The sequence below is a fragment of the Hemiscyllium ocellatum genome, chromosome 3 (assembly GCF_020745735.1).
Source record: "Hemiscyllium ocellatum isolate sHemOce1 chromosome 3, sHemOce1.pat.X.cur, whole genome shotgun sequence".
Taxonomy (NCBI): Eukaryota; Metazoa; Chordata; class Chondrichthyes; order Orectolobiformes; family Hemiscylliidae; genus Hemiscyllium; species Hemiscyllium ocellatum.
In genome coordinates this window covers 15,841,839-15,849,298 of record NC_083403.1, presented here as the reverse complement: position 1 = coordinate 15,849,298, position 7,460 = coordinate 15,841,839, and positions in this window count along the sequence as shown.

The window sequence follows — 7,460 nt, the reverse complement described above, 5'->3', positions numbered from 1 at the left end:
TATCCTATCCATGCCCCTCATGATTTTATAAACCTCTGTAAAGTCACCCCTCAGCCTCCGATGCTCCACGTTGGCATATAGGTATATCCCCAGTGAATCATGACGATGATGCCTGGTACAGAGGGATTGTCTTATAAGACATAATATGAAGAAGCAGAATTAGGCCATTTGGCCCATCAAATCTGCCCTGCCATTTGATCATGGCTAATATGTTTTTCAACTGCATTCTCCTGTCTGCCCTCCGTAATCCTTGATTCCCTTATTAATCAAGGACTTATTTATCTCTGTCTTAAAGACACTCAATGAGTTGGCCTCTGTGGTAATGAGTTTCACAGACTCACCACCCTTTGACTGAAGAAATTCCTCCACATCTCAGTTCTAAAAGGTCGGGCCTTCTCTCTGAGACTCTGTCCTCGGGTCCTAGTCTCTCACACCGGTACAAACATCTTCTTTACATCCACTCTATTCAGACCTCTTAGTACTCTGTAAGTTTCAATGAGAACCCCTCTTCATCCTTCTAACTTCCATTGAGTACAGACCAAGAGCTCCTCATGTGACAAGCCCTTCAACACCAGAATCACTCTTCTAAACTTCCTCTCCAACCCTTCCAACATCAACACATCCTTCCTTAGACGTGGAGTCCCAACTGCTCACAATATCCCAATGCGGTCTGATCAGAGCCTTAGAACTGAAAATGTGTTGCTGGAAAAGCGCAGCAGGTCAGGCAACATCCAAAGAGCAGGAGAATTGACGTTTCGGGCATGAGCCCTTCTTCAGGAATGATCAGAGCCTTATACAGCCTAAGCAGTCCATCCCTGCTCTTGTATCCTTGGCCTCTCGAAACAATTGCTAACATTCCATTTGCCTTCCTAACTGCCGACTGAACTTGCAGGGTAGCCTTAAGAGAATCCTGAACGAGGACTCCCGAGTTCGCTTTGGGCTTCAGATTTCCAAAGCATTTCTCCATTTAGAAAGCCAACTTCTGAGCTAAGCCTAAACAGGCTGGGACTCTTGGAGTTTAGAAGAATCCAAATGTGATCTCATCGAAACATAAAGCATTCTTAAGGGGCTTGACAGGGTAAATGCTGAGAGGATAGTTTCCCCAGTTGGGAGGTCCTAAGGCTAGCGGGCAGTCTCAAGGCAAAGGGGCACCAATTTAAGACTGAGTTGAGGAGGGATTTCTCCTTCAGAAGGCTGTGAGGTTTTGGAACTCATTGTCACTGAGAGCTGTGGAGACAGAGTCCTTGGGTATAGCTGAGGCTGAGAGATAGATTCTTGATCAGTCGGGGAATCAGGGGTGATGGGGAAAGGGCAGGAAAGTGGATATGAGGAATGCTGGATCAGCCCACATCCTATTGAATTACTGAGCAGACTTGAGGGGCCATCAGGGCGGCACGGTAACTCAGTGGTTGCCTCACACCACCAGGAACCCAGGTTCGATTCCCACTTCGGGTGACTGTATGCGTGGAGTTTGCACATTCTCCCCATGTCTGTGTGGATTTCCTCCAGGTGCTCCATTTTCTCCCACAATCCAAAGATGTGCAGGTTAGGTGAATTGGCCATGCTCAATTGCCCATAGTGTTAGGTGCATTAGTCAGGGGTTAATGTAGGGTAGGGGAATGGGTCTGGGTGGTACACTACTTTTCAGAGGGTTGGTGTGGACTTGTTGGGCCAAATGGCCTGTTTCCACACTGCAGGTAATTGAAACATCTAAACATATGGCCTATTTCTGACAGTTATGGTCTTATCTTTACCTCTGGCCTTATAATGGAACCCAATGTCATTAATGAAGCAATTGAAGATGGTTGGACCTAGGACACTTCCCTAAAGTACTCCTTCAGAGATATCTTGGTGCTGCGAAGATCTCCAAAAATCACAACTATCTTCCTCATGTTAGGTGTCATGGCAATTGATCAGTACTCCAAATGATTTGCAGACATATTGAACTTTTAAGCATTACATAGTGTTTCAAAACAAAAGAGCAGTGTGGAAAAGTCAGTGTGGATTACACGGAGTTCCAGGAAATCTCACACTTGAAGTGTCAAAGGAAGTTCAGACACCAACACATCAAAGGGAGCGCTGTCATTGAAAACCTGCACGGTGGTCTCTCGTGACCACAGAGAGAATAAAAAAATTGACTACCCTTCTCTTAGCAGAAAGCCATCTCCAGTGGACTATTTTCTGGGCCGTTTGTGTTTCACCTTCCCACGAATATAATAAAGCAAGGGTAAATTCTGTTCCTTTTTGTTCTTCTATTGTTGTTATGTTTCAAGCATTTCCAAGCTTGCCTCATAGTTGTAAGTCCTCTAAATTGGAAATGTTCTGCCTAAATCTCCCCTGAAGTGTGATGTCTAATTGTCTGCAATAGTCCAGCTTGGACTGAACCACAGACTGCTAAAGTTCCAGAACAATCTCCTCCATTTTATTTTCCATTCCTCCATTTCTAAAGTTGAGTAAAACTACCTTATCAATGTGCCGTGCCGCCTTTATGAATTGGTGCGTATTGGAGGTTTTCCATACCTTCACAATTTTCAAAATGGTGCCATTAATACTGCAATATCTTGAACTGAATTGAATTGAATTGAATTTGTTGTCACGTGTACCGAGGCACAGTGAAAAGCTTTGTTTTGTGAGCAATACAGGCAGATCACAGAGTTAAATAGCATAGATAAATAAATCATAGGGAAACAGCGGCAAAAACAAAAACACAGGTACAGGTGAATGTTAAGAGTTTGTGAGTCCATACAGTATTCTAACAACAGTAAGGTAGAAACTGTTATGAAACCGGCTGGTGCATATGTTCAGGCTTCTGTACCTTCTCCCCGAGATAGAGGTTGGAGAAAAACATTGCCAGGGTGGGATGGATCTTTAAGAATGCTGGCGGCCTTTCCTTGACAGTGGGCCTGGTAGATGGATTCTATAGATGGGAGATTGGCCTTTGAGATTGTCCGGGCTGAGTTCACCACTCTTTGTAACCGTCTCCGATCTTGAATGGTACAGTTACCATACCAGGTAGTGATACATCCAGACAGAATGCTCTCGATGGCACACCTATAAAAGTTGGCAAGGGTATTCGCCGTCATGCCAAATTTCCTCAGCTGCCTGAGAAGAGACATTGTAGGGCCTTTGTAATGTGTGTCCACATGAAGAGTCTAAGAAAGCTTTCTGTGGGTGACCACTCCCAGGAGCTTGTCATTCTCCACTCGTTCCTCCTCTGTGCTGTTAATGTGTAGGGGGGCATGAGTAACATCACGCCAAAAGTCAATAGTGAGTTCCTTGGTTTTGCCGGCATTGAGAGCTAGGTTGTTCTCAGTGCACCATTTTTCAGGTCTCCCACCTCCCGTCTGTTTTGTTGCCATCTGAGATTCAACTGACTATGGTGGTGTCATCAGCAAACTTGTAAATGGTGTTGGTCTGGTATTTGGTGACACAGTCATGGATATACAGTGAGTACAGTAGGGGGCTGAGTACACACCCCGTTAGTGAGGATGAAATATTGTCCCCAATCTTCACTGATTGTGGCCTGTAGGTCAGGAAACTGAGGATCCAGTTGCAGAGAGTGGGGCTTAGTCCAAGATCAGTAAGTTTAGTAATCAGTCTCGAGGGGATAACAATGTTGAAGGCTGAACTGTAGTCAATGAGTAGCATTCTTACGTAGCTGTTCTTGGTTGTCAAGACGTTCTAGGGAGCAGTGAAGGGCAATTGATATGACATCTAATGTGGATATATTGGTCCGATAGGCAAATTGGAGTGGGTCAAGAGTAGTGGGGAGGCCGGAGTTGATTAATGCTATGACCAGTCTTTCCATATTAATCTAACAAAATGTATCATTGCACACTAGTCCACACTGATTGTGACTGTAGGCACTCTACTCAACTGTGGAAATGCATCGGAGTCAACCATAAATCCATCTCAGCAGTCACAGGTGAATACTTCACCCAGGTTACTGAGCAGGGTGATTCTCCCCTCCTTTAGTCCACTGTGTTTACAATCTCAATTGCTGTCCTGGCTTCACTTACACAACACTCTTCATGTCTGCAGGAACTCCACGATGCATTTACAGCCAATGAGGTATTTTTGAAGTATCGTATAAAGTCTGACAGGAGATTTGATACAGATTTTCAAATCATGAACTGGCTGGACAGATGTTCAAGGGAGGAGCTTCTTATGAGAAGCTGTTCCTGCTTTTAAAAGAACAAGTGGGCAGAGATTGAAAGAGATGGGCGAATGAAGCAAAGGTGATATGAGGAAAATCTCATTCACTCAGCGAGTAGTCAGGATTGGAATGCATTGCCTGGAATCGTGGTGGACAGGCAGGAGGCTGGAAGAACACAGCAAGCCAGGCAGCATCAGGAGGTGGAGAACATGACTTTTTGGGTGTAACCCTCCTTCAGGACTGGGGGTGGGTGCAAGCAAATAAAGGGGATGGCAGGGGCAGGGTGGTGAAGTGGGGATAGGTGAAGACAGGCAGAGGGTACGACCTGGTTGGCCAATGGGAGGAATGAATCTGGTTGGTGGCAGGGAGCAGTGGAAGGGATGGAGAGGGTCTGGGAAGGGAGTCGGGGAATGGGAAGTGGGGTTATTTGAAATTGGAGCACTGAATGTTGAGTCCTCTGGGCTGTAGGCTGCCCAGGCAGAAGGTGAGGTGTTGTCCTTCCAACTTACAGTCTGGTTCATCGTGGCAGTGGAGAAGACCAAGGATGTCAGAAAGGGAGTGGGAAGGGGAATTGAAATGGGCGGTGACTGGGAGGTCCGGTCAGAGCCTGCAGGCCCAGCTGCGATGCTCAGCAAACCATTCCCTAAGTTTATGTCCGGTCTCCCCAATGCAGGGAAGGCCACATTGGGAGCACCTGATACAGTAAACTAGGTTGGAGGAGAGGCAGGTGAACCTCTGTCTCACCTGGAAGGACTGTTTGAGGCCCTGGATGGAGGTGAGGGGGGTGGTGTGTCGGCAGGTGTTGCACCTTCTCCAGTTTCAGGGGAAGGTACCTAAGAATGTGGTGGAGGCATGTTCAACTGAGGCATTCTGGAGGGCTTTGGGGGATTATTTGGATAGAAATGGCAATGCGGGGATATGGGGGAAAAAGAAGGAGATTGGCACTCAGTAATCGAACTGGTGCAGGCATGAAACCCCCAATGCACCGTGACAATGCTGTGATTTTGTCGTCATTGCAATTATGGGGATAGAAATACAGCAATCCAAATACACTCAGGTGATCCACAAACAGCTAGGTGATAGAGCATCTGCAAAATGGTCTATCTTCTAGCTGAGGGAAAAATATTGGTCAGGACATTTTCCTACTTTTCTCTCAGGAGTGCCCTGAGAACTCTTGCATGCATCTAAGACAACAGATTTAAAATGTCATGGGAAAGCACCTAGATTCTGTACTCACATGTTCAGAGTGAGATCCAGAGGCACACATGCTACCACACAGCTTCCACTTGTCTGACTGCATAAACGTAATGAACTATTATCAGCGTCAGCAATTTCCATCCTGTGACCATTTCTTTGAGTATGGTTTTATTTTTAAATTAAGTGGTTGCAGGTATTGCTCTTCACTCATTGTTCAGACTGTTTAGAACTTGTTTGAACATTAACCCCTGCAGACATACACCGAAGGTTATGTGTTTAATGGCATTTTTTTAAGAAAAGAAATCTCTGTCTTCACACCATCAAATCTCCCACTCCAAACAGCAGTAGCCCTCTTTGCAAATGGGGTCTAAATGAGAGACTGAATAAATGCTGCTCATTGGGTTGATTTGTTACAAAGACAGGGAGGAGTCTATACCGAAGGCTGTGTGGTGTGGGGGGGGGGGGGGAGAGGAAAGCTCACAGATTACAAAAAGAAATGTCTGCCACAAGAAATCTCGAAATACCACAAGGATTATTAGAATTTATATAGGGCCATTTAATTCTCCAGTGGATGACCCTGTGCATGTCTTTCCATTAGGTTAAGAAAGATTTAAACCTTTGGTTAATGAAATATTTTGTTACATGCTGTGCGTTTCAGATCAGGTTAGTTTAGAAACATTCCAGAGAAGCATGCCTTTGGGTGGCATGTGTGTGTCTAGATCTACGGGTATGTGTGTTTGTCTGTGTTTGCAGCTCTTTGGACATCTATGTGCCTAGGAGGTCAGTGTGTGTGCATACGAGAGAGAATGTGTGTGTATTCCACTCTGTGGGTATGTATGCATGTGTTCAGCTCTCTTGCATGTTTGTGTGACTCTGTATTTGTGTCTATGTGAGTTGTGAGTCTGCTTATATGTATGTGGATGTCCAGCTGGATGCATCACAGCTTGCTCTGCCCAAGACCACAAGAAATACAGTGGCTCAGTGGTTAGCACTGCTGCCTCACAGTGCCAGGGACCTGGGTTCGATCCCACCCTCGGGCGACTGTCTGTGTGGAGTTTGCATATTCTCCCTGTGTCTGCGTGGGTTCCCTCCGGGTGCTCCGGTTTCCATCCACAATCCAAAGATGTGGCCAGGTGAATTGGCCATGCTAAATTGCCCATAGTGTCAGGAGTAAATGTGGGGTAGGGGGATGTGTCTGGGTGGGTTGCTCTTCGGAGGGTCGGTATGGACTTGTTGGGCCGAAGGGCCTTTTTCCATACTGTAGGGAATCAAATTAGAGAGAGTTGCAAACTTAGCCCAGTCCATCACACAAACCAGTCTTATTCCCGTTGACTTTGTCTGTACTTTCCACTGCCTCGGGAAAACAGCCAACATAATCAAAGACTCGCCCCATCCCTGTTGTACTCTCTTCGATCGAGCAGAAGGTACAAAACTTTGAAACCACGTACCAATAAATTCAAGAACATCTTCTCCGCTGTTTCCGACTGGAGGCCTGTGACCAGTGGTGTGCCACAAGGATCAGTGCTAGTCCCACTGGTTTTCCTCATTATATAAATGATTTGGATATGAACACAGGAGGTATGGTTAGTAAGTTTGCAGATAACACCAAAAGTGGAGGTGTAATGGACTGTGCGTAAGATTTCCTCAGAGTACAATGGGATCTTGACCAGATGGGCCAATGTGCCGAGGAGTAGCAGATGGAGTTTAATGTAGATAAATGTGGGGTGCTGCATTTTGGAAAGGCAAATCAGGGCAGGAGTTATACACTTAATGGTAAGGTCCTGGGGAGTGTTAGGGTGCAGGTTCATAGTCCTTGAAATTGGAGCCCCAGGTCGACAGGATAGTGACGAAGGTGTTTAGTATGCTTCCCTTATTGGTCAGTGCATTAAGTCTAGGAGTTGGGAGGTCATGTTGCAGCTGTACAGGACATTGATCAGGCCTAAAATACATTTGGAATACTTCATTCAATTCTGGTCTTGCTGCTATAGGAAGGATGTTATGAAACTTGAAAGGGTTCAGAAAAGATTTAGAAGGATGTTGCCAGAGTTGGAAGGTTTGAGCTATAGGGAGAGGCTGAATACACTGGGGCTGTTTTCCCTGGAGCTTC